This window comes from Triturus cristatus, chromosome 3_1 (assembly GCF_964204655.1).
Source record: "Triturus cristatus chromosome 3_1, aTriCri1.1, whole genome shotgun sequence".
NCBI lineage: Eukaryota > Metazoa > Chordata > Amphibia > Caudata > Salamandridae > Triturus > Triturus cristatus.
The window spans coordinates 291,120,954-291,146,853 of NC_140583.1; the positions used below are offsets into that span (position 1 = coordinate 291,120,954).

Below are 25,900 nucleotides of genomic sequence, written 5' to 3' on the forward strand. Positions count from 1 at the left end.
AATAGTTGCCCACCCTCCTTTGTCCAGATGCTTCCCCATTGTTATTTCTTGCTGGCCCTTTTTTTCTGCACCCACATTCTTCTCGCCCGCCCAACTCCATTCTTCTCTCTTATGTGTAGCATCTTCCCCTTCGTGCTCCCCACTCTCAACCCACTCCCCCATATGTCCTTTTAAAAAAAAAAAAAAATGTAAGAAGTTTGTGCTACATAACGAAAGCTAATTTCACACAATTTTATATTTACTTGTTCAACTCGGATTGTTAAATAAAAAGAAGAAAAAATCTCCCCTCATTTTGAAGGCATGCGCATCCGGCCATCCCATATAGTTTTTTTTTTTAGGTCCTTTTTTTTTTTTTTTTTTTTTTTTTTTTTGCATTATTTTCAGCCATGCTGTACAGCAGGAACACCGCTGTACAGCATGGTTTAAAACCAGAGTCAAAGCCAATAAGTCATAGGCAAAACCTATTGGTTTGCCAGTGCTTGTTGCTGTTATAGCTAAACTGCCTGAGGTGCAATCTGTATTTGTGAAACTATTTGGTGGTGGATAGAGTGGATGGGCTGCTCTTTCAGATCTTTAAGTTGCATTAAGTGTTACCACTTGGAGATGGATTGACCCGGTCTCGTGTCTTTACAGGGCCTGTGATGGGTCCTAGGATACCCCAAAATATAGACCTACATGAGCTATGAAAGAAAAACAGATCCACAATTGCAGTGACTGCTCACGGTGTATCAAAAACAAACTTTATGGCTATCCATAATTTTACTTAAAGAGACCCGGGGAAATCCTATTGCCGTCTTAAGCCCCTATTAAGATGGTATGGCATTCAAAATCATGAATATTGTCAATGTTTGGACCCTAAGAGTAATTTGGGAATGGTCATTATTGGGATGGAGTCTGCCACTTAATGATAACAGGATGGAGTCTGACATTTACCAGCAGCAACTCTTAACAATTATCTAAAGTGGTAGTTCTTAATCTGTGTTCCGGGGACCTGTGTGGGTCCACAAAGTGTACTCGGAAGATCTGCGACTGCAAAATGTACAATTGAAAATGTTGATAGATTTTGTAAATGTAAAGGAATTTAAAATTGGAAGCTAAAAATGGTTAGCATCCTCAGAATGATTCATGGGAGCAGTGCGTCAAACAGAATAAAATATGGATGTTGAGTGGCCTCAATTGAATTTAGAAAAAATCCAACCTTCCCAGTAAAATTTATGTTTTGTCATATTTGTTTGTGAATGGAATACAATGTCTCATTTGTAGATTTGTTTAATGAATGCTTGTTTCTCTTTTCTATGTATTGTTTTGCGGTTCAATTTATTGTAAAATGCTTAGACCGGGGTCCCCCGCTTCCAGTGATTACTCAGTCAGTGCCCGGGGATTCCAATAATGATTCTTGGGGGTTTCTCAGGGTACAGTAATGATTAGGTAGGCCACAGAAGTCAAAAGGCTAAGAACCACTGATCTAAAGGAAGCATGGAAAAATCCATTCCAACAATGGAGTGATAAATGGAAATGTATGATCCCCTGTGACTTGCCCGCAATACCAGATCTTAGAAGGTAGCGGCACACTGACCATTATAAGCTGCTGTTCCAGTCTGACTGATTATGGCCTGCTTCCAAGTCCATTTTCTGGCTACACTCATGTTGCCATTAGTTTCTGCATGAAGTATGGCTGGTAATTGCAGATTGCTGGAAGATTAAGGTGCCATGTCCAGATTCTCCCCTCAAGTCTTTTAGAAGTCCTTCTAAGCAGTCTTGGTTGGTCTCAGAAAAGGAGCTGTAAAATGAATACCAGAGCATCTGTCAAGGAGACTTATTCAAAACAGCCTCTTAATTCATGGCGATTGTCGTACTCTATCCTGCCAACAATATGTCAAAAACCCATACCTTAGAACCAAAAATTCTTCATCCCAGATTACGATCTTGGCAGATGGGTTACTCAATCTCAACAATGATATAATGAGATTTAGATTTCAGAGCACAGGATATCCACCACCATTGTGACGGAGTAACCCATTTGCCAAGATCGTAATCAGGCCCTTATAGATGAAATCACTGTATAAATATCTTCTTTGTTGGAGTTTTGTGTGTGTCTGTCTGTCTGTCTGTCTGTCTGTCTGTCTGTCTGTCTGTCTGTCTGTCTGTCTGTCTGTCTGCCTGCCTGCCTGCCTGCCTGCCTGCCTGCCTGCCTGCCTGCGTCCAAAAGGTAGAATGAATCGTGAACAAGATTTAAAAACCTGGTCCAGTGGGTGATTAAACCACTGAAGCTATATGACCCGAAGAAATTAATGTTCCAGTCGATAAACATGCAGCGAAAACTAGTGAAGTTTAGATTGTGTGTTAGTGCAAAAACATGAACTGCATACGAAACCAACAAGCATTTGCAATGCAGTAGGTCTTGCATTTGCGAAAGTTTGAGCTATTGGCATTGTAAATGACAATGTCTTTTATTGATTTGTTTTGAAAACCTGCATGCGGTGCGTAAACACACACTTTGTACTTCTAGTCCTTGCTTAAGAGAAGCAAGGCTGACCGTAAAAGAGGCGCTGTTACTGCCAGCCTTGCTTCTCTTAAGCAACTACTATAAGTACAAAGTGCATGTTTACGCATTGCTTGCAGGTTTGCAAAACACATAAATAAAAGGTATTGTCATTTAAAATGCCAGTAGCTCAAACTCTTGCAAATGCGAGACCTACTGCATTGCAAAAGCTTGTTATAGCTGTAGGAATTCTTAATTGCCCTTTTAGGTCCTAAAATCATTGCAATAATTCCATCTTTTTATCTTTTACCATTCTTTGTGTCCAGCTGGAAAGGTCTGGCATGGGGGATCTGAGCTGTTACCTGCACACAACGGTGCCCCACTCTGCCTTGTAGTGAGTGCAGCTTGGGATCCTTTGTTTGTATTGCCAGCATAGGCTCCTAAACATTAGTTTTTAACTCTGCCCCAAAAACACGCAGATATCCGCTTAGCACTGGTGGGGAAAAAAATCATTGGATTTTTTTGCAGTGTATTATGTTCCTTTTTGGAGGCCCTTCGAAACCTAACAATACCACTCGTTGCTGTGGTGAAAGACTTGCCGGTGAGGCAGCACAGATGTTTCCTTCCGCGAGATTTAGATTAGCAGCAGGTTTATTACTAAAACTGGCATATGTGGCATGTTCATTTAGCAAAATGTTTGTTACCAAGGTGCATCGTTTGTTTAACCAGTGAATGTTTTGTGTGAGGTTGCAGCCCCGGTGTGTGTCATCCTCCCATCAGCACCACTGGGTGCATTCAGGCTGGTGTCTATGCACGCTTAAATTAGCGGAGTGTTTTTAAACTTTTAATCCCTCATCGCTTAAGTGCTCCATCCCCCCACCCCATCCTCCCCGGCACCTCTCCTCATTTCGGTCGTGTAGTGATTTCTAGTGACTCCATTACTAAAAAGTTTACTGTTGGTTCTGCCCTGTTTTATCTGTTAGCCCCGGAGAGACTGGGCGGGGCTGCTGCCAGTTCTCTCCATCAGCCTCACTGCCCATCCATCTTTTCACAGTACACAGTCTTTGATAACCTCCCTGCCTCAGACCCTTTAAAGACGGTCAGGTGGTTGGGTTGGACAAAGGGACATGAATGGAAATGAGTACACGGGAGAAGAAAAATTAGCAAAACTAAACAAAACCACATCTGGTCTCTTAAGAAAAAAACAGACTGTTAGGATGGTGTTGTGATGCCGATTTGCAAAACAGTCCTTAGGGAGGGTGGAAAGATAGACAACACAAACTACGGCGGGAACAAAGTAAACACGGATAACGGGAGGGGGCGGGAGCAAAGTCAACACAGACGGACGGCGCTCGAAGATGGCAGCAGAGCTCGGAACAAGGACAGGAAAATTACAAAACAAGCAGAGGCAAAAGAAAAAGTAGTGTGGGGAACAAAGCATGTTGCCCATATCGAAAGGATCCATGTAGCAGGGGCAGTATGCAGGGCGGGAAGAAAACAGCCACAATGCTGGAAAAATGTACTCTATTCACGAACAAAAACTATGGGATTTGTAAGGGTGGACCAAGCAACCTATATAAAGCAGAGGGTGTGTTCAAACTCCCCAGAGGGATTACAGCATGCTTCGCAGAGCACCGTATGAGCGCTGCCTAAAAATCTAGGAGCAGAACTCACTTGCATAGCTGCTTATCGCCATTTAACAGAACATTGTGTCAAGTGCTACTAAAAATATTCTAAAATAATAAAGAGAAAGGTGCATAGACTGCATCAAATAGCCTATGTAAAATAATAAACGACTGCACCTGCAAAACAGTTACTCCCTCACCCTTCCCCTTTACCACTCAACACCTGTCGGGGGATGATTACAAGGGTTTCTACCCCGCTGCGCAGAGATCACCTCATATCAGTGGGATCTAGATAAAGCAGAGGTATAGCCTAAAACTCACACAAACAACCACCAAACATTCCTCCCCGCACAGGATCCTTCTAGCAGGGTTACCCCCACTTTTAATGGTATCAGATTTTTCTTTTGACTAGTCTGGTTGGGATCCTGCTAATCAGGACCCAAGTCTCGGAGCTTCCTCCCTACGTTTGTCATCGTAAGTACTTCGGTACCTCCACAATTGGCTACTGGTGTATATGGTACTAAGGTACCCAGGGCATAAGTACACCAGGGGTCTCCCATGGGCTGCAGTATGTATTTTGCCACCCATGCGAGACTACTCAAACTGTAACTACAGGCCTACCATTGCAGTCTGTGTAAGCTGGTGCTAGCATCACTTACAACAGGTATAAGTTTCCTTCGATCTGAAGTCACTACACTTAAAACCTATAAGTCGCCCCCGGTCTCTGAACCGTTAGAGGAGCAACTTTCTCCCTAGCTTCACTTCCAACTTGTGATTTTTATGATGATTATATGCTTGAATGTTAGCGCCTCTGCTTCTCCCTCATCCACCCGGCCGGTGGCTTTGCTCTGACTTTGGGAATGGGGCCTCGCCCCCACCGGGAACCGGCACGAGTTCATTGTGTGTACTGCCTTGCTTGTGTTATTTACTTTAGGTTTGTCTTAAAAAGGAACCTTTGTTTTTCCTGTTCCAGAGCTGTGGACACTTTCATGTGTTGTACTTAATGGGCTGCCGAACCTCCGGGATGTCGGCTGAATAGCTGTGTTCCAGACTGGCATAAATAAAGGTTTTTAAAAAAAAAAAAAAAAAAAAAACCTATAAGTCACTCCTAAGGCAGGCCTTTGAATCCTGAAGGCAGGGTGCTGGGTTATAAGTGTGAGATTGCTCTACTTGAGCAGGACCCTCCCCCCCCCCCCCCTTACGATCCCCAGAGTCGATTCTCCAGGCTTTGGAAGTGCGGTCAGCCATTTTGATACATATAGTGGCCAGTGTCATTATGCGATGGCGAACTATGTATTGGCTGTGCCAAACCTGGGCATGTTTGGTATCAAACATGTTGGAACTATACCCCAATACCATTACCGGTATTGGAGAGATGATTTAATGCACTGGGGGACTCCTCCGGGAAGCCCCCAGTACTCCCGGTAACAGCCTTCTAGGGTCTGCCAGCAAGCTAGTGCTGCTGCTGACCCCAGGCACAATTCTGCCCTTATGCTGCTGAGCTGAGCTCGCACAGTGAATGTAAAACAATAGGTTTCCTGCACAGGGAGGTGTGACCACCTCCCAGACAGGACTCAGTGTATTGGTCTGGGGCGGGGGTGCTTACCAACACCACCAGGCTGCTTTAAAGGGCACGTTTGGTGCTCTCCTTGCATACGCTAGTTAGAAGCAGTTCTGGGAGCCCTTGGCTTCCGCTCTGGCACAAAACTGGATAAAGGACATGGGATCAATTTCCCCTCTGTCCTGACCCCTGAGTCTTCCTAACACCTTTTCTAGGATATAAAAGGGCTTACCTGGGGGTGGGTCCTCAAGCCTGAAAACATGTCACTCTTCAACCGTCTGGACAATGGACTTTGCCTAGAACTGAGACTGTATCAAGGAAGACTCCTGCTCTTGCTGTTCTGCAAGTTTTCTTCGTTGTCTGTGCTTTATCCAGGATCTTCAACAGACCGGTGGGCATCAAGGACAGCTGAAGTAATCTTCCTTGGAGTGAAGAAGTGAATCTCTTTCATCTGAAGGCACCGCAACGGAGCCGACTGGTCTGCTGCTCCTGATATCGCACACACTTCAAAAAGGGTCAGCAAAGTCGATGGTGATTCCGCAACCCCCCTCGAGGCCTGACCTGACCTCCTTGAAATTTTGAGGCCTGTATCCCTCGTCGGAACCACTGTGACCGAACCCCTGTGCACTGCGTTGACTTGCCAAGGCTTGTTGGCGCTGCACTCCAGAGATCTTCGGGCTACAAGAAGCTCCAGTGTCTCTTCCTGCCAAGATCTTCGTCCTCACCGTATCCTCTGCACCGTGGGCATTCATCATTGGTGAGCTGCTCGAAGTCCTCTTGCAACTTCTGTGCCTTTGGCCTGTGGATCCTCTCGAAGGTTCTCTTTGGACCTTGCTGGTCCCAACTGCTCCTTCATTGTTTTTCACGTCTGTTGCTGCTGCTAAGGTGTATTGTGCTCCCACTGGACACCAACACCTTAGTTCTCAAATTCCAATGTGGGATAGCTCATGAACGGCTCCTGGTCTTCCACAGTATCGCCTGGTCCTCACAGCTGCAGTGACAAGGTCACCGTCATCGCTACTGCATCTTCCGTCAGCGGTGGTCATTGCTTCCGTGTCTTCTGGTCTCCTCCACGTGGTACAGACTCTGTCCCCTCTACTTCCAGATTCTTCTCTTCAAGAATCCATTCTTGTATTCCACCGGACTCTTGCACAGGCTTCGCCCGCGGCATCTTTTCTGAAGTACTCCATTGTGGTCAACGGCGGTTTCTGATGTCACTTAGCACCTATGCACCCAGCTTCTCTGGTGTAAGTATCCTGGTTCCTGGGGTGTCCATGGGTGGGGTGACTCTTCAACCTTCTGTCTTCCACAGGGTTTCTTAAGGGTCGAATGGGAAGGTTCCTTCTTCAAAACTGCGACTTTGTTTGACTTCTATTGAGTATGCGGCTGTGTTTCCACTCTGCACACAGCCTCTGTGGGGTTCCAGGGTACTTAACTTGGGTGGTTCCTTGTGTCCCCAGCTCTGCTGAGTCTCCTGGTCCAAGTCATGACTTTGGTCGCAGTACGCATTCCATTTTCTTAGTATATGGTTTGGTCTCCCCCTGGAGTCCACTGTGTGTTGTGCTTACTTAACTGTTTCAAATTGAAGTATTTTGTGTTTGTGTTGATATCTCTGGGTTGAAGATATACCAATGTGTTAGGAGTGTTTTATAATAAATCAACATATTTTTTAAAATACCATGTGGTTCTTTTTCGTTTAACCTACACTACATGATTAGATCTGGTAAAATAAGCTGCTTAACACTCCTTCTGGACTACGCCTGAAGGCTGCTCACCAAAGTTACCACTTGGAGAGCTTTCTATGGTTGTCTAAGACCACTAAAATCACCATAAGGGATGTCTGGATTAGTGCAAGGTGCTTTACTTAAATAAGTGTGCACCATATACTAAGCCATCGTCCTACAGAGGTTCTCCCCAGAATTGATGCGCCTCCTTCATTACTCAGAAAAGGAGTTATAGAATCTCTAATCCCCCAACACAGAGGCAAAGAGGTGTATTCTTTGTATTTTCTAATCCCCCCCCCAAAAAGAAAAGATGGATCCTTAAAGCCCATTCCAGACCTCGGGCAACTCAACAAGTACATACTATTGGAATATTTTCACATTGTGACACTCCAAGACGTCATCCCATTGCTACAGTAAGTCGGGGTCATGACAGCTCGACTTGAAGGATGCCTACTTCCACATAACTATTTATAGTGGACTTGGACAGTTCCTCTGGCTTGTGGTAAGTGGTCAGGATCATCAGTTTAAAGTGCTGCCCTAACCACAGCTCCCAGGCTGTTTACAAAGTGTCTTGCAATGGTAACCATTCACCTAAAAAGGAGCGGCATCCACGTCTTCCCTAATCTGGACGACTGGCTGATCAAGAGTGCCACACATCAGCATTGTCTGCCGCACACCGAAAAACAACTCTTGCACAGTCTAGGCTTCACCATCGCTGCAACGAAATCCCATCTCCAACCCCAAGAGGTACCACCTTCCCTGAGTAGGGAAAGCATTCCCTAACAAGAGTGAGAGCATTCTAGACAATGATAACTCTTTATCAGCCATATTGCCAGGTAAGGGTCAGGGCTCTAATGCACCATCTAGGCAATAGTTCCAGATGCCAGGTTACACAGAAATCGTTGCAGCAGTGCCTGGCAGCACAATGACCACAGGCAGGGGGAGGGCCTAGTGTAGTGTACTCATCGCGCTCTGTAGTGGTGGAATGTTAGCAATGGGCAGCAGGACGGCCTCTTCTGCACCCAAATTTCCCAAGTGACCACCCCCCCCAGACTGACTGACTGGTTGGGAAGCGCAGTTGCAAGACCTAACCATACAGGGTGTGCGGACATCCGAATAATAGGATCTACACATCAGTCACCTAGAGTTGTTCGCTATACAGTTAACCTTTAGGGCCCTCCTCTCACTCATCCAACACAAAATAATTCTGGTCCAGACGGACAACACAACTGCCTTATTGCATTCTCCAGAATTAGGGCAGCACCCACCCCTCCAGTTGTCGGCCCTAGCCCCAGGCATTTGGTGGTGGAAGATTCAGTGCAAGATTCATCTTCTCATAAAATACATTCCCCGAGTGGACAACAACTTTGCAGACCTGCTCAACAGGATGCACAAACAAACAAGTCCACGAGTAGAAGCTCCACTCCCAAAGTCTTACTCCTGTAATTCTGGTGCTGGGGGTCCCCACTCATAGACTTGTTTGCAACCGCCAAAAACATGAATTCACAAAACTTCGCCTTGAGGTTTCCAAAAACTTGAATCAACGGTCGCAAACTTTCCCGCTCCAGAGTCCGAAGTCCCTGCAGCCCCGGAAGTGGATTTCCTGACTTCTCGACGGCCATTGTGTGTCCCCAGCAAAGCTGAGGCGAGTGGACCCCACGAGTGACTAGGAACAGCAATACCCGGGTACTGTGCACTATTGTAGAGTGCAACCCCTTCACGGCATTCTACGAACTTGTGCATTGGACCACGTATGGTCCAAGCCTCCAGCAGGATTTCCCTCGAAAATCAGAGGCCTACCTCGTCCAGAGTGACCGTGGGCTCCTGTGAAGCGAATCCTCACGAGGCGTCTTCGTGATCCCTTGCCGGCTGGCTTGTGGGTCCCCTGAAGACATTCTCATCGAACCAAAGGGCTCCCCCGGTTGCTCCAGGCCTGCCCTGACTTACCCTCGCTGGGTGAGTCCCTCAGACCTTGCTGGTCTGCACCGCTGACTTTCTTCACTTTCCACAAGACTTGCTGTTGCCAAGGCTTGTTGGCTCCAATCCGGTTGCCGACACCTCAGTAAGCTGCAGACTTCGTGGGACACTCCGAATCCAGCTCCTGGTCGTCATCGACGCCTCCTGGACCTCGTGGATGAAGAGGTAAAACACCCTTGTTCACCTGAGATCACCAGACTTCCTTGGGCATCCATCTTCCTGGCCCCGGGTCACTGGCAAGTGACTGTGAACACTGTCCCTTCTGCTTTCAGGTCTTCTTCATCCTGAATCCAGCCTTCGATTCCACCAGACACTTCTCCAGTCTTCACAAGCAGCAAAACTTCTTCGGCTTCCACTGAAAACGACGACGCGACCCGACACCAAAAGACACCTATGCACCCAGCTTCCCTGGGTGAGGTAACTCGTGCACTCCGGTGCTCCTGTGGGTGTTGACCCTTGAACTACTTACCTTGTAAGTGGCTTGCTTGTAGACTCTCTAGAAGTACCCTAAAACTTTAAAAATTCCAACCACGACTCCCGTGGGTCCTTTACTTACCTGCCTTGGGTGGATTAGTGAGGCCCCAGCGATTCTACAGGTCCTAGGCCTTGCCCCCTTGCAAGTCGACATTCCTAAACCTCTTTTTTAGTATATGGTCTGGTACGCCCCTAGGGCCCCAGCCATATTTGTGCTTAACTTATTGTGAAACGTTGATATTTGCATATGTTCCTGACTTCTAATCTCATAAAGAGATTAGTAGTGTGTGTCTAGTAATAAATACATATATATTTGATATATATACCTGTGTGGTGTCCTTTCATTTGGTAATTGAAGAGATTATAAGGTAAAACTAGGCTGCTTTACATTCCGCTGAGACTTAGCCTGAAGGCTGCTCTCCACAGCTACCACTAGGATAGCTTTCTTTAAAAGGTTGTCTTAAACCTATCTATCATAAGAGTCGAATTGGACTGGTGCAAGGTGGCCACTATAACTAGTGACCAGCATATGCCAGGCCAACTTCTCACACTTATTTTTTTTATCCAGCATTGGATCCTTCATAAATTTGCATGCTTGAATCATATTAGCTAGCAGTATTGTAGGTAATTGAAATGCTCTTAGAGGATGGTGGGTAAAAACAATACACTTTTATAGATGTCAATATGAACTTAACGACATCTATCATATGCACATATCTATATATCCAAACCGATATATTGAGAGCATAAGCATTTATGACCTTTAGATAAAGGATGTATATAGAACAATGTAGTAGCAATATACCATAGTTTGGAACATCTGAAATAAATATCAACTCCTCTATTTTATTTAAATAAATAGCGTAACACCACCTTTAGCTGAAGCGCTTCGCTGTCTCGATTCTAGGTAGTAGTGCTGTGTGGGTGCTCTTCCACGTCGCAGCACAGCATATTTTCTCCAGCGGAATGCCTGCAAACAGAGCAGCCAAAGTGGACACTGCTCTTGCTGAATGAGCTTTAGCTCTTCTTGTTAAGGGTCTGCCCGCCTTGGAATGGCAAAACTGAATTGTTGCTGAAATCCATATTGCAATCCTAGGTTTGGTCCCTGAGGTGCATTGACGATGTTGGCCATAAGCTACAAGTAGCTGTTCAGTCTTGCGAATGTGCTTAGTTCTGTGAAGGTAACATTTGAGACTCCGCTTGATGTCCAAAGTATGAAGAGCATTCTCAGCCGTTGTGGCTGGGTTGGGGAATGTTTTTTAAAGGATGACAGGCTCATTGAGCTGGAATTGAGAAGGAAACTTTGAGGGAAACTTTGAGATAAACTTAGGGTTTATTCTGAGAAGTACAGTACAGAAGTACACCAGTGAAACGAAGAAAAGGCTCTTGAGCGGTAAGTGTCCGTATCTCACTAACCCATGTGGTAGATTTGTGAGCGAGGAGAAGAGCAACTCTCAACATGAAAAACTATGTCTCCCTTATGAATGGGTTTGAAAGACTGCTCCATTAGTTGTTTGAGGACCACACTGAGATGCCATTCCAGAGGGAAAGCTCTGAAGAGTTCCTTCATGAATTGCTTTATGATTCTTGTAGCACAGAGAGATGGAGCTTGTGCCGGGCGTCTGTACCTTTTAATTGCAGCAAGGTGAACTTTGATGAATAAACCAAGCCTGACTTGGCAAGAGAAAAAAGATAAGGTAAGATCTGTTCCGGAAAAGCCTGGAATGGGTGCAAGTAGTTTTGTTGACACCAGTGACAAAATATTTTCCACTTTAATTAGTCATTTTTTGTTGTGCCTTTCGCTTTAGTCTTGGAAAGAATATTTCTGCATTCTTGAGTGATATTTAAGTTCCGAAACTCATCGAATTTAGGAGCATGCATGCGAGTTGAGAGAGGTTGGCTCTGGGTGGCATATCTGACCTTGGTTCAATGTCAGTAGAGATGGCACTGGTGGAAGGCAAATGGGCTTGATCCCAGACATGAGTAGGAGCTCCAAAAACCATGCTGCCTGAGCCACTTGGGAGCGATCAGAAGGAGACAACAGTGTTCCGTCTTCAGCTTTGTGAGGACCTTGGGAATCAGTGGGAGGTGGAGGGATGAAGCGTACACATAAATCCCGGACCAGCGCATCGAAAGGGCATTCCCCCACGACCCGGGGAGATGGACTATACTGGCGTAGAAAAGGCATTTGACATTATCTGTCACAAAGCGGTATAACACGGATATCCCCCACAATGAGAATATTTTATTCACCTGCTGTGGGCCAGTTCCCACTCATGGCAACTGTTCTTGGTCCTTCTGAGAGCATCCACTAGTGTGTTCTGAACTCCAGAAACCTGCTTTACCTTTGAGGATATTCTGTGGGCTGAGAGCCAACCCCACAGCTCTTGGGCTTCTTGAGAACATTTTAGAGATCGAGTTCCTCCCTGTTTGTTGATACAGTACATGATGGTCGTATTGTCGGTACAGACCAGCACGTAGGATTTTGAGATCTTTGGGAGGAAAGCCTGTAGGGTGAGAAAAATGACCTTGAGCTCCACTCTGTTGATGTGTAGAGACCTTTGACTTGTAAACTAACGTACTTGGATCTGAAGGTCCTGTATATGGTCTCCCCAGCCCTCCATTGAAGCATCTGTGGTGGTGATGAAATCCCATACTAGTGGTAGAAACATGACGCCTTGAGAGAGATGTGGTTTGTGAGACCACCATGCTAGAGTGGGTAGTATTCTAGGAGTAATGGTTCTCAAGACCTCGAAGAACCCTTGCTACTCTGTTGATTGGAGATGCAGTTCCTCTTGTAACAGCCTCATCTTGAGGCACACCAATGGGACCAAGTTTATTGAGGAAGAGATCATGCCTAAATGTGACTTGAAAACTCTCACACAAACTTACTGTTTTCTTGCAATTTTTTGAGCCAAGTGTACAGCCTCCCTTCTCTGTCCTGGGTCAAGAAAGCCTTGTTCTGTAGCCACTCTGAGAAATGTCATCTGACTGGGATTGGTGGAGGACTTTCATCAATATGCAGTGAGGCTCAGTTTGAGAAAAAGTGAGAGACAAGCTTTTGTCTCCCGGACAGCTGGTCCTAGGGTGGATGCTTTTAGCAGCCAGTTGTCTTGGTAAGAGAATGCCTGATGACCTTGTTTCCTGAGTGCCGCTGCTACCGGGCCATGCACTTGGAAAATATACGAGGGGCAAACTTGAGGCCTAAGGGAAGGACCTTGAATTGGTAATGGGTGCCAGCTACTGTGAATTAAAGATTTGTGGTGTATGAAATGGATGGGGATATGGAAACAAGCGTCTTCCAGGTCTAGAGATGTCATGAAATCTCCATTGTTGAGAAATTAAGAATTTCGGAGAGAGTTATCATCCAGAGGGATTGCCTGCTGAAGTATTTGTTGTGCTTCCTGAGATGTAGGATAGGTCTCCACTCTTCTGATTTCTTGCGCATTAGGAAAAAACAGGAGTAGAATCCTTTCTCCTTTTGAGCAACCGGGACTTTCTCTATTGCTCCTTTGGCAAGCATTAAGAAAGCTTCCTTCTATAGTAAGTGAAGACAAAGGGAGTGCGCTCCCCTTGGCGGAGTTGTTGGTGGTTTTTCCGTAAACTCCAGGGTATGGCCATAGGTGACTAGGTACAATTCTCAACTGTCTGAGTTAATGGTTTGCTAGTGATGGAGGTAATTGGATATCTTCACACCTAAGGGATGAGAAGGTGGCATAGCTAGTATATGACAAGGTCACTCTTTGTGGCCTGTGTCACAGCTCTGAAGTTGTGGTCTTCTGAGAGGCCCTTGTCTAGAAAAACACAAGGTGGAGGATTGATGGTATGACTGTTGCTGATACCCCATCCTGTATTGGGGCTGGTAGGACTGATATTGCTGGAAGCGCTGGAATCTACCCCTGTAAGAAGAGAAGCACTCCTCGAAAGGGCCCCTTTCGATATTGGAGGGTGCCAAGGGATTTGGCAGTATCGGTGTCTGTTTTAATGACAAGAAGAGCATCGTCAATAGGGTTGCCAACTAGCATGTCTCAGTCATATGCCTAGTTCAATATTTTAGATTGGACCTCTGGTCTAAAGGAGGTCGCTTTGAGCCATCCTTGGCACCTTAACATGGCAGTGCCAGCTAGCTGACGGAAGCCTGTGGAGGCAATATATGTGGCGCAATCTATGATTTCGGATGAAGTGCGCTCTCTCTCCAGTATGATTTTTATTGCCTTCCAACCGTCTATACTTCGGTATGAGGTCGATGATGGAGCTGACATCTGTCCACATTTTGCAGTCATACCTGCCTAGAATCGGCCAGGTGGTTGACTGCATGCACTGTAATTGCAGACATGGTGGAAAACCTTTTGCCAATATTGCGGCGACCTTGTCAGGTGGTGCCAAAATAGGAGTAGATGGGTTCCTAGACCTATGTTGTGCCTGTTAGAAGGTGGTTCTGACACTATGGGCCGCCCGGATTTTTCGCTTTTTGAGCACCTAATTGTTGAGCTTTTACCGTGGGGGAGCCTCATAAGTTGGGACTCACCCACAGTGAACTCAGGATGTAAGAGACTGCATGGAGATTTTACTTGTGTTCCCCTGGCTTGACCAGGCCACTGTGCAGCAGCTGGAGTAAGGGACACCGTGCTGGTTACATGCAGACACATGTGAACATGCGTGTGCACACGTGTACGGGCTGCGCAGGGGAGATTCCTAGTGTGCGCAGTCCAGGAGCAGCGACAAAGTGAATGGTGTGGCAGGACTTATGCAGTATTGGGTGGTGACATGGAATAGGCTTTATACACTGGAAAGAAACATGCCAGGGTAAGTCAGTGTGTCTTACTGTTTTTTACTTCATTATTCCCCTATGGGAATGAGGAGCCATGGGCTAGATTAACTTCCATTAGGCCTACAGATTCCAGACACGCGCTTAAGTCCACTGTAGAGGATGTGAAAATAAGTATTCTGCAGAGTCCAAAGTCTTATTTGTACTGCTTTTGGGTCATCCAGAACTGTCATATTTCTCTGACCCAGCCTTGACCAGACCCAGGCTGAGGGCTGACTTCAGCTGGATGGATTGATAACCTTTCTTCCACAAGCGAGGGCCTCCTCTCCATGAAGAGAAGATGGGTGGGGCTACAGGCTCATCCATTAGCAGCTATCACTGGGTGCCGGGCACCAGGCTGAACCAAGGAGGGAGGGCAGCGTGGGGGAAGGGGCTTCAGAGACATGTGGCCAGAGACCCTGGACGACGCCATTTTGAACAAGCCCAGAGGCTGGACAGGGAGGGGGCAGGGACGTGATGTGTCGCTGTTTGATAGGACCAACAGAGACTTCCTGCCAGCCCCCTACTCAACTTTAAAAAAGTGCTTGCACAGGAAGAGAAGCTCTCTCTGGGGTGTGGTCTGCTGAGGCTGAAGGTGCTGGAGCCTGGCGCAATGGGTAGTTGGAAGGAGAGACCCCCTGACTGCCCCCAGGACCCTAACCGCACCAGAAGAAGAGCCCAGGACCGGTGCGCAGGAACAGTGGCCTCTGCGTAGGGAGAAGAGAGGCCAAGGAGGAGAGCCAGGCGAAAGGCTGGCGCAGGGAGCAAGTGAAGACCGCTCCCTGCTGAATCCACCCTCTCAGAGACCCCGAGGGCGGAGGAGAAGAAGAGCCCAGGACCGGTGCGCAGGAGCAGTGGCCTCTGCGCAGGGAGAAGAGGGGCCAAGGAGGAGAGCCAGGCGATAGGCTGGCGCAGGGAGCCAATGAAGACAGCTCCCTGCTGAATCCACCCTCTCAGAGACCCCGAGGGCGGAGGAGGTTAGTAATGCCCCTTCTCATAATCCTCATCTTCCTCCTGACATTTAACCTTCAGTTCTGAAGGGCTGTGGACTTGACCAAACAGGCCGCTGTCATCAGATTCATCAATGCCCAGCAGATGATTTGGAGGCAGAGGTGAAACCTTGTTGAGTGAGGTGACTTGAGGACGTAGAAAGGTTCTGGTCACCTTAGAAACCTTAATAGTCCTCGAAGGTGTCGTCATTGGTGGGATGTGAGCATCCTTCTTTAGTGGTATGGTCGATGGGACCGGCGCTCAGACCATCGTCGACGGCAGTGTCGGTGGCAGGGGCGTCGACAAACTTCGTACACTCCTGAATCTTCGTTGATGAGATGGGATCTCCGATTGCGGCTGTCATCGTTTTCGCCGTCAAGGGTCTTGACGAGATGGTAGTACTGGTGATCTTATTGTTGACGGGGAAGGCGTCGTCGAGATGGACTTGGAAGAAGTCCCGAGGACGGGTCAGCAGAGTAGGCATGAGGGCTATCTCTATCCTTAGCAGATGGTATTGATGGGCCAGGTAAGGATGTTTCTGAGGAGAAATGTTTTTGCTTCTCATTACTCATGGAGCTATTTGGCTGGTGAGAAGTCTTCAAGGATTTTCTGGACTCCTCTGACTCTGCTTCATGAAATCTAGCCCTTTTGTGAGACCTAGGAGAGGTGTCCCTATCCTCAGAGGATGATTTCTGAATCTTTGTTTTCTGAAGCCACAGGAGTAGCCTCCCTTCCCTGTCCCTCGGAGTTTTTGAGGAGTAAGTGTGACAAATCTTGCAATTTTTTACCTCATGTTTGGACTAAAGGCAGTAAAGGCAGTCCTTATGTCGGTCATCCCACTGGTCTTACAGCGACGAATAAGGCCTTTTCTGCCAGACATAGTAGAATAGAGGTTGAAAATAGCGTTTCAAGTGAAAATAAATTACAGAGCTCAGGGAGACTCCCTTCAGACACGACGTGCGGTGAAAATCTGAGGGAATCGGCCTCTCTTGGGAGTATTCTAGAGGTTGCTAGCACCTGAGTGGTCATAGCTAAAGTTTGTCCCTTTTTATATATAAAAAGGACATAGGTAGGCTATTGATTTCATGGCCTACTGCCGTTATAGCCTGTGTTAGTTATACATACTGCTTTACTATAGTACCGTGAGACTCTCACTTTAGCGACGGGGAATAATTCAAGCAGGTGAATCTATCTTGAATCTATCTATGAAAGATCCAATACTGGATATTATAAACAATTAAACGTAGGTATCCATCTAGATACTAAAGATCTGCTTAAAAAGGAAAGGATTAGTTAACTAAAACAATAGAAATAATAAAATACTATAGGTGTGGCTAGAAGCTTGCAAAGGGGTACTTTCCAAAATGTTGAAGACAGTAGAACAGATGTTAAGTGACTGCTAGTTCCTGGTTAGTGATAGACCAGGAGGGAAATGGTAGTGCTACCATAGCACATTCACAGAGTAGCAATATTGAAAAATAAGACAGATGGCACAAAGTACTGATGCGAAAGCGCATGAGGAAACCATTGAGAAACTGATGTCAAGGTTGCAAAATTGATGTCTAGGTCCAAAAATGTCAAAATAACTAAATGAAGTAGAAAATCGGCCTAAGCGGCACAGTTTATAACAATCCTTCCTCCATAATAGTGACATCACCACAGTAGAACTTTATTATAAAAGTCGCACAGATGTATTTTTCACAGCAAAAGCAGAAACATTTAAAAATCAGTTGAGAGATATAATCTAGGTAAGATCCACAGACAATACGATGAATTGCAAAAAAAGTATCTATATATTTTAGATCCAGGAAGGTTAGAGGTTAGAAAACATCCACTTATGGATGTTGAAGATTCTTGTAAATGTAAGCACACAGGTAAGTAAGCCAGGTAGTGCCAAAATGTGGTAATCCCTTGAAGCATAGACTCAGCACACTAGGTTGAACAGGTTTATTTCCAAGTAACGAAGTTCCACTTTTCATCTAGAAATCTTCACAGCTTATCCTGTCCAAATTTCAACAGCATTCAAAACAATATATTGCAAAGCAGGATGACCTCTATACATATTCAAACATATAAACACCATGTCCTTTCCCCAAACAACCACTAAAATTAAACCCAAAAGAAAAGAAAATGGGAGAAGAAGAAGAAAGAAAATAGACACAAACTCATCTTTTAATTACCACGAAACAATTACAAGTCCGGACCGGAGGCGAGATTATGATTTTCTCTCTTCGCTTTATTAACATAGCAGCATTTTTTAAAACCACTTTCTTTAACTTTCTACTTGAAAGCGAAGAACTAACAGCCCCATGAATCTTTGATTGTTTTTTTTACTAAATTCCCAATCGCAGTGAAACTGCAGTCCAAAAGGTAACCAATAAGGATCCAGTTGAGCCTGTAACAGTCTTTCTCTCAGCTCTGATCCTCCTCTTTCTTCGCTGCTCGCAGCCTTCAGTTAAGTCTGTTTTTTCTCCTTCTATTGTATTTGCTGATAAAAGCGTGTGTTTAACTAGCTGGTCTCTCTGTCCGGTGTGGGATATGTGCAATGCACAGCGCTGAAATTGTCCCGGTCATAAGAGCGATTTTCAGCTCCTTCGTGACCAATGTTTATGGTGCTGCACCATGGTGTGGTCCTCCGCCCGCCAGGTGGCGCTTGAATCTGGTGTCTCTTTACCTCGCAAACAGATCGGATTTGCGTCACTAGCAGAGACCTCCAAGAACCTTGCCTGGAGACATACGCCCCGTTTGTGGGGTCTATACAGCCCTTAGAGATACTTTGCCTTCCATTTTACAAGAGGGCTGACACCCTGCATTTAGGGTCGGTATTGTGTGTGGTGATTGACGACCCCCTTGGGTCTGTATTGTGACAGTGACAATTAAGGTCCATAGTGGGAACATGCTCCCAGGCATGTTACCCCTTGCATATAGCTAGGACCAGGATGTTCTTGGGGCTTAGACCCATTTTCTGTGCGGCTCTGCCCATGTTAAGAACCTTGGCTGTGCTCGCGGTCCCCAAAATGTGCAGCCGTCTGTCTGCCCATATTCCCCTGCTGTGGAGTGTGCTGCAGTAGTGGAAAGTTTATGTATGTGTATGTATATATATATATATATATATATATATATATATATCTATATATACATACATACTCTCACTCACACTCACTTGGGTTAGGAACACTTCAACTTAACATGGAAGCCTTAGAGGGAGTATATGAGGACCCCTTGGATTATCTGCCTGGGGATGAGTTTTATAATGCTGTGGATGCCGCCATCTACAAAGTGGTAGACTAGGCCATGGGCCCCATAGAAGAGCGCCTCGCACAGCTCACTGCACATGAGTGCGCCAAGAGATTGCCAGTCGCGCTAGACCCGTCCCCTACTCTCCCAGGCCCTCTAGATACAGAATCGACACCGGCAAAGCAGCCTAGAGAAAGTGTTACTCTAGATGCTTTTGAAAGTTTAAAACACGCCTTATGGCGAAGAGCCTCCCTACATTACCCCCTCCAATCCCAGAGCCGCAGCAGGACTCCACCCGCTATACCCCGACTTGCAGGATGACAATCCTTCTAAAAAGGAGGTATGGTTATCTAGACCATGGTGGCAATCACCGACCCCTTCCCCCCGCAGCAAAGTGCCAGTGGGGACGTTACAGTCAGACATTCTGGACCACGACCAGATTCTTCACCCAAGGTCGGCGGAATGGGTCCCATGCGATAAGGTGGCGCAGTATTTAGCCAATCGCCTACCCGGACCTTTGTAGAAAGAGGTGCGTAGTTGCCTGAGAGCAGAGTGGCCTATGCCCTCTTTAGAGGGAAAAGTAGCCCAATCCCTGGACATAGACCCCAGAATGGCCACGTTCTTGTCACGTTTATTAAATACCTTAAAGAGGGTTTAAACCGATCCTGGTGAGCTTACCATGACAAGCTTATTGGACGCTGTAGACCCATCAATCAAAATCTTTGATTTTTGGGTATCATCTCCCCAGAGGCTCTTTCGGAATGGGTGCAGAGGGCGGTTATCTTTTTGGGTAATGCCAACTATGCACTGTCTGCAGAGCGCAGACTATTGTTACCGATCAAAAGTGGACCCGAAACTTGGGCACCTCGCTGTCTCACAGATGGGAGCAGTGCCCCAGGGTGGACTCTTCAGGGAGCCTTTTATCAGAGCAGTCATGATGTTTGTGAACACGATGATCTCCCTAGATAAGGCCCAAACTTCAATAAAGAAAGCGTTTCCCTCCTGGGTTTTCCAAGGGCCTGGCCATGTTAGGGGCTGCTCGGCCAGAAGCTTTGTTTCCCAGCCCTACTCCAGAGGGCAAGGCTTCAGGCGAGGCTATAATTACCAGGATGAATCCCGCTTCCCAAACTCTTACCCCACCAAGATCCAATGGTTCTGAGGGCGAGGTTCCAAAAGAAAAGCCAACAACTCCAGTTCTGGTGAGTGTTCACCCTTCCTTGGGGGTTCAGGTGGAAGAAAGATTGTCATGTTTCACCTCCTCGTGATGGGCTCTGACTGCGGACACCTGGGTCCTACAAACAATTCAGGGCTTCCAAATAGAGTTCTATGGTACCCCATAACAAGTATCCAGACCGCGTCCAATCCAATTCTCAGCAGCGGACACAGCCTTAATAGATGCAGAGGTCCATGTTTTTTTGGACAAGTGAGCAATTCACTGGACGTCTATTCACCCCTGCGGTTTTGTCTGCAACATTTTTCTCGTGGACAAAGCAGATGGGGGCCAACATCCTGTAATAAAGGTATGGAAGTTCAGCGAATGGTTGGTGTAGCGCCATTTAAAAATGGAAGGTATTTAGCTCCTGCGCGATGTCCTTTGGACATCAGATTGGATGGTGCGCCTCAACCTCAAGGATGCGTATCTGGTGATCCACATATTTCACCCACACCGACGTTTCCTTCAGTTCCTGTGGCACCAACAGGTGTTCGAATTTTGAAACCTTCCCTTCGGACTGCATTCCGCTTCTTGGTACTTCACCAAGAATTTCAAACCGGTGGTGGTGCACCTCTGAGCACGAGGCATCCTTCTCATTGTGTAGCTGGACGACATGCTCCTCATGGCCCAATGCCCTCACCAGCTGTTACTTCACTTGCAGACTGCAATAGACCTCCTGGAAAGTTCGGAGTTTGTGGTAAACAAGGGTAAATCCCTCTTGGTTCTGTCTGACAGTGATCTTTTTGTGGTTTTCCATCTGTTTCACAACCTCTACTCTCAGTTTACCATCGGGAAAGATTACAAAAATCAGGCACAAACTGCCACGCACGTTTGCCAAACCGTGCACTTCTTGCGTCATATTGCCCGCCTTGTTGGAATCCTACCTTCCTCACTCGTAGCTATCTTTCTGGGCCCCTTGCGTTATTGGGCCCTGCAACGGCTCAAGGCAACACATCTTTGCAAGGGCCTTACTCCTAGATGGTCACCCTCACAGATAAGGTGCAAGCAGAAATTTCATGATGGCTTTCACACCTGGAGCCGTGGAATGGAAGAGCGATCTTTGGATCGGTCCGTACCTAGTCTTCGAATCAGAGGCCTGCAGGTTCAGATGGGGCGTTCGTTGTGACTAGCTCTCAACAGGAGGGTCGTGGTCACCTCAAGAATAATCGTTACACTTTTTTTTTTAGCAGGCTCCAGTGTGGTACGATGTTGGATGAAGGACAGAGCTTAGGCTTGTGTGCTGCTCAAGATGGGCAATGTGTCAGCCATCGGATACGTCAACCATCTTTATGGCACGTGTTCCAAGGACTTCTCGGACCTGGCTACCAGTTTTTGGCAATTCGGCCTCAGACAACTCCTGATCACATTAAGTAAGCGGCATGCAGCGGTCTCCTCTACCACTATCGCACGGTGGGAGCGATGGGTCACTCAGGAGGCAGGCATTGAGCTGATAGCCTTCGGGGCTCATTCCACCAGAGCAGCCATGTCGTCTTAAGGCTTTATACCCGAGAGCTAGATTAGAGGACATTATGAACGCTGCAGATTGGTCCTCATATTCAACGTTTAAGAGATTTTACTTCAAGCCGGTGCTTGATATGGCTCAGTTGGTGATGAGCAAGTTGTGAACCAGCATAAAGTGTAGTAAAGTTTCAATTCTATTAAGGACATGGAGTCGGGGATTATCCCTTCCTGGAGCCCACCCTAGGGAGTAAGTACCAACTCTAAATGATGGTGTACACCTGTAAAGTTATTTTTTTGAAGGATATGTGGATGATGTTCTTTATGACATTTATTTCTGTGGTTAATCACAATGGCGCCTGATCTGTCTCTCTTATTCCTAGAATCGGATGGTGCTAAATTGGACCAATGAAGAAGTGACCGAGGGTTAACTTGTGCAATGAAAGAGAGGGATCAGAGCTGAGAGAGGACTGTTACTAGATGTTGATTGGTTACCACATGGAGTACCGTTTCACTGTGATTGGTTGTTTTTGTAGTACATTCCCAAAGATTCATGGGACTGTTAATTCTTCGCTTTAAAGTAGAAAGTTAAAGGAAGTTGTTTAAAAAAGGTTATGTTAATAAAGCGAACAGAGGAAAGCATAATCCTAGCCTCTGTGTCCTTAATAGAATTAAAACTTTCTAACACGAGTTAGGAACAATTTTCAATTTATATTCCATGCACCCATCCTCCAATTTGATCGACGTGTGAATAACGTGACTATCCTGATTAAAGCATAATACTTCGAATTTTTCGAGAATACCGGAACTCTTATTTTGCACCATATCGGCAATTTTAACCAGTACATTCGGCCTGATGTACCGAAGCTTTTTGCATTTCTTAATGGGCCACATCGCAATTTCGGGGCTTTGACAAATAAACAGCCTTTTCATATGTACAAATGCCAAAATATTGTCGCAATTTCTGCCTGGTAGAAATCACAAATTGTGAATGTTAGATAGATAGATAGATAGATATATATAGATAACCTACTGGTGGTCGTCAGTAGGTAGTTATGCTTAGGACATTGTTTTTATTCAAAAAGCGTTTTTTTCTTTTTCCAATATCTTTGGTGCCGTTTGACGAATCTTTGCCAAATTCTCAAAATTAATGGCCCACTCACTTCAGCTGTGCTGTTGCACATTTTGGGTGACTTGTCAAGTGGGGGCCGAGAAAAAGCTGGAATCCCAAAACATGTTTTCTCCATGTTAATTTCCGTAGGAAACTTTAGACATGGCTACAGCCTGAACTGCTGAACGGAATTACACAACATTTGGCAAAAAGGTAGCTCTTGGTTCAGGAAGCACTCTTTTTGTTAAATGGTGTAGATCCGTTCAGTAGTTCCTGAGAAATGCAAACATATCTCAGATATCCATGTATTGACTCGAAGGATCCACAAACCCTCCGTTCTCGAGCCTGCGATGTGATTGGCTGCCAACAGTTCCAACCACGAAGTGTTGGCAGCCATCTTGTGAACCCGGTTGAACCAAGTCAAATGGGACCGCCACCTCCCCAGGGCTTTTCAGAATTTATACAGGTCAGCTACGCAGATCCCCTCTGGCCCGGGAACCGCCGCCTTCCCGGGTCCTATAGAATTTATGCGGGGGCTACACGGCCCTACTCAGCCTCAGGGACTGCCACCTCCCTGGGGCTCTGTTTGTAAAATGCAGGGGGCCATGCCGCCCACCCGCAGCCCTGGGGAATGCCACCTCCCCAAGGCTTTCTTCCTAGAATGAATGCATGAAGGGGGGCTCCTGCCCCCCTCAGCACTGGGAACTGCAACCTCCCCGGGGCTATTTTCAATAGAAAGCAGGGGGGGCCACACATCTCCTCCCCCCCCCCCCCCCCCGCTGCCCCGGGGACCACCATCTCCCCGGGGCACAAATCAAGTAAAGGCGGTGGTCTGTTGCGGGCCACCAGCCCTGGGGACTGCCACCTCCCAGGGCTTACAGAATTTATGCAGGGGGGCTACGCGTCCCCCCTCAGCCCCGGGTCCCTCCCTGGAGCTTAATTTCTAGCAGAAGGGCAGCTCCGAGGACAGCCACCTCCCCGGCCGGGGTTCTAATTTGTAAAATGCGGGGCCACGTGGCAGCCCTGGGAACCCCACCTCCCCTGGGCTTTCATTCTAAAATGAATGGACGAAGCCCTGGGACCGCCACCTCCTCGGGGCTATTTTCAATAAAATGCGGGGGCCCCTGCACCCCCTGCTGCCCAGGGAACCACCTCCTCCCTGGGGCACAAATCAAGTAAAGGCAGCCGTCTGTTGTTGGGCCCATTACCTCCCTGGGGCTACAGAGTAGATTAGAGGGGGGCCTCGCTGCCCCCCTCCAGGAGCCCTTCATGGCACTGGGGACCGCCCGCCCCCCCACCCCCCAGAGCCGGTTCCAGCAATGTCCTGGGGTGCCCACCCCGGGACATTGTAGTTTGCTATGGATAGTAAACTCTGCTTAGCTTCATGGAAGCGAGAGCATTGAAAGTGCTCTTGCTTCCATGAAGTGAAGCATAAATGCTTTTGGGCAGAGGGATCGGTATATTAGCAGATCCCTCTGCCCAAAAGCAATGCCGGCTCCCGCAGGAGGCGGGAAGCCGGCAGGGACTACGGGGGTCTTGAGACTCCACCCGCGGTCCCCAACAATGTGGCCATGCTCATAGGGGATGGGGTCCCTGGGGCAATATCTGCCCATGGGCGATTAGGTCCTTTTGTGTCCTAAGGGCTTCAAGCAGCAGTGCCCAAGGAGGCGTGTTTGCAGAGTGGTGGACAAAGGGGGGTGTGGCCTGGTATCATAACTCAGCAATCCTGCTGTGTGGGACTTACTGGAGGTAATAGGAGGGGTAATAGGAGGGGGGGTAGTTGGCCCCCCAAGGACGTCCTTGGAGGCCAACTATCCCTCCTATAGTGTGCATATGGCTGTGTCGGTGAGTGAATGGATGTCTCAGTGGTATAGGTGAGTAACTGCATATGTGAAAGGCAGTATATGCGAGTGTTGGATTATATCAGTGACTATATGTATGAGTGAGTGATTGTCAGTGATTTTATAAGAGAGTAAGTATGTGTTAGTATCTGTATGACTAAGTGAGGTGGTTTGTGAATAACTGTATAGGTGAGTAAATGCCAGTGTGATTGACTCTTTGGGTGACTGGTGACTGACTAGGTGTGTGAGTAACTATGGGTGAGTGGCGGTGTGCGAGTGTCTCTATAGGTGTATGAGTGCATATATCAGTGGCTGTATTGGTGAGTGACTGGATGTATAAGCGCCTGTATGGGTAAGTGAGTGGATGTGTGTGGAGACCTATGAATCAGTGAGCGGGTATGTATGTACTGGTATTGGTGTGTCTATGGTTTCGAAAATGGTAGCCTGAAATTTGGAGTGGTTGTAAGAAAGGTTCTGTGGGGGTGTGGATGATGTTGTCTGTGATGTCACTGACCATGTCATGAGTGATGTAATTTGTGACGTCATCAGTGCATTGTGAGTTATAGTTAGCTCAGCTAACTATAACGGCTGAATTTTTCTGGTTTTGTACGAGTGAAATGTCAGACTAAATAGAACGTCCCTCTAACCGCCTGGCTTTTTTTCGTGAATTTTTAAGTATATATATATATATATATCATAGTTAGTATGACGTTTCCACAGGAAAAGCAGTTTCTTCCTGTAAAGTTTCGGACCTTATATGTGTTTAGCCATGCAACAGTTGATATTGTTGCACCACGGATATTGTGTTGCAGAACTAAATACTTATAAAGTCCCAAAAGTGAGACCTATTGGCTATGTCAATGCTTGTTCTAGGAGCCTTTGGAGGGCAGACTCTTTTCTTCTCATTGCTTCCTCCACTTCTTCTGCTTAAGACTTACCACATTCTCAGTTTATAAGGTGCTCTTTCTCAAATTTTTAAGGGACCCTCCTGATGATGAATGATGGCAAAAGGGGTCACAAAACCCAAGAAGACATCACCTAACAAAAGAACATTGTGGATTTCCTGTGAATTTTTATATCTACGGTGGGGAAGGGAGGGTGGCACATATTGGTCTTGTAGTGCCATTGTACTGTTACCTCAGACCCCCTATAGTGATGTCATAGTCTGTTCTGGGGGCCTGCTGTGATGTCACAGACAAACACCTGCTGGTGTGATGTCACATTCGGATGAGGCTCACGTTCCTGTAGTGATGTTACCGTCTGATGCCAGGTTACTGGTGTGATGCCACAGTATCTTATCAGTTTAGAGTAGTGATGCAGGGAATGAATAAGCGTTATGTTCATTGAGCAACCTCACCATGTGACATCAGTTGTCACTGGCAGTATGTCACTGGCTGATA

The 25,900-nt window shown here is 46.6% G+C and overlaps 1 protein-coding gene across 4 annotated transcripts in view; it reads left to right on the forward strand.

The window, feature by feature from the left end:
- Window positions 1-25,900, forward strand: part of NPTN (neuroplastin) — a 541,091-nt gene that overhangs the window by 461,882 nt on the left and 53,309 nt on the right. Inside the window, exon 9 of one of the 4 annotated variants that reach the window (XM_085643906.1) lies at window positions 21,932-22,189. The exons of 2 other annotated variants lie outside the window; for them this stretch is intronic. The gene's annotated coding sequence lies outside the window, so the exon portion shown is untranslated. Of the gene's footprint in view, window positions 1-21,931; window positions 22,336-25,900 lie in introns of those variants that run through there. One more of the 4 variants, XM_085643908.1, reaches the window with a different exon arrangement.